The sequence below is a fragment of the Salvia hispanica genome, chromosome 2 (genome assembly GCF_023119035.1).
Source record: "Salvia hispanica cultivar TCC Black 2014 chromosome 2, UniMelb_Shisp_WGS_1.0, whole genome shotgun sequence".
Classification (NCBI taxonomy): Eukaryota; Viridiplantae; Streptophyta; class Magnoliopsida; order Lamiales; family Lamiaceae; genus Salvia; species Salvia hispanica.
In genome coordinates this window covers 12,183,714-12,185,953 of record NC_062966.1, presented here as the reverse complement: position 1 = coordinate 12,185,953, position 2,240 = coordinate 12,183,714, and positions in this window count along the sequence as shown.

The following is a 2,240-nucleotide window of genomic DNA, read 5'->3' as shown; positions in this document are numbered from 1 at the left end:
GAGGAATTAATTGGTGGGTTTTGTGAAGGAATAAGTCTTGAGAAAATGCTTCTGGAATAGGCCCACGTATTGCAGAAACAAAGTGTGATTTGAGGTGAGGACTGTGTGTGAGGGGGTGGGGTGTAGCAGTGAAGATGATCAAGAAGAAGGATTTGAATGACAAGTGAGTGAGATCATATGGAATGGTATTTTCGAGGTAATTTTAAATTTAATGGCATAATAAATGTAGAAATTTACTTTGAAATTTGCTTCGACGATGCTAGTGCTTTCAGATTTTCAGTAATTAATTATTAATGTTTTCGGGATGTGGTTGTTTGTTTTCAATAGTATATCCATGCATGAAAAAATTGATTTTTTTTAGTACCAAAAAAAAATGATTTTTTTATTACCTAATTTTATTTTTTTAGGGTGGAATATGCACTTTGGGAAATGAGACACAGAGAGAGAATTGTAAGATTTATTTTATCTGATGTCCGAAACCATTATTTTCCTCATGTTACTAGACTAAATTACAAATTTACAAGATACACTCCACATTGGTTTTTGTTCTTGAGGTCCAAATTGCTCCAACTCACTTTTAAATCCTTTCATTTTGTTTCATTTCATGTGATGATGAAAATTTCCAATTGAATTCATATATTAAGTGTAAATCATAAATTTATGATCAGTTATACTTTAAATCAACATATCCTTTTTTAAAATTATAAAAAATTACCCGGACTAAACATAATTATCTAGAATTATATGTGTACAATACAGTACATCTCTAATAGATTGGAGACACGGCAGGGATCCCCTTCCGTCTCTCTAGATATATTTGCATCATGTTAATTCATTGGCATCATTTTTATATCAAAATATTACAAAATTCGATTTAATCTTTTAGATTGTAAAGAAGTAGACTAGGTTTTGAAATTGAAAAAATACCAAAGGGCCAGGTCTAGCATATAAGACTATTTTTACATATCTCCAAAATTGGATGGTTTAAAGCTCACTTTTTAATGTTTTCATGAGACCATTTAAATACAGAGTCGTAGTATGAGTCAATAATAAAACGTAACATTAAGAGTGTCCACTATAGTTGGCCGGGCCAAGCCACAAAGTATGGTCAGGACACAAAATCGTGGTCGGGCCACCAACGCCCATGTTTTCCACTATAGTGGGCATGCCCAAGCCACCAAATAATTTATTTTTTTCATTTTGTGTATATTTTAATTAAAAATAGATATATTTATAGAATTTGTATAGGAATGAGGTAAAAAAATGTGTATACTTATAGAATTAAAAAAAAAAACAAAAAAATTGAAAATAGGGAGAGCCGCGGCCGGGCCACGCGAGTGGCACTCTCGTGGGCAACCCCCCAGCCACAAACACCCATATTTCACACTATAGGGAGTCGCGGCCGGGCCACCGGAGAGCCACGAGCCACGCCCATGTTAAGTATTCCTTGTTTATAGTGCTTCCACTAGTTTCTCTTGAATCTGTTTTTTAATATTTGTCACATTTGCTTTTTACTATATTTTTTTATTAATTATACATTCCACCAATACATTTTCTTTATATTTTATTATAAATATAAAAATAGGATTCATATTCTACTCATTTTTTCATCTTATTTTCTATTAAATTCTTTTACAACATGTGTTTGGTCAAAGTGTGACGTTTAATGATAAATGAAAGAAGTTATAGATGTCGCACTTGGGATTATAGCATAAAATTTAAAGATATTGTTTTATGTATTAAATGATGACGAAAAATTATATTGTTATGTATATATATTAATGTAGGAGAGATTTTTTTTATAAAAAAAATTGACATTTTTTAAGGGTGAACTAAACAAAAAAGTGAATGCTACTCAACAATTTAATTATTAATTGTAAATAGATTGGTTTATAATATTAGCCCAATTTAATATAATGGGGTCGGTTAATAGCCCATTAATCTAATCGGAATTTTATTAAATGTTAGTTATATTTATTTATTACAGTGTCGAGTATATAAAATATGAGTATAATATACTACTAATATGTAATTCTTCAACTTACATTTTTATTTAATTGGAGTTGTAAAAAAGTATTTATTACGTTAATGTTTAATAATCAAATTTTATTATAAATAATAAAGGAAATATTATGGTGTATAAAATTGACATAAATAATTACTAGAATCTATTTAATCTATTTAGTATACATTTACTAAAAGAATGAGTTAGGCTTAATATAAATAGTTGAAGATGATCA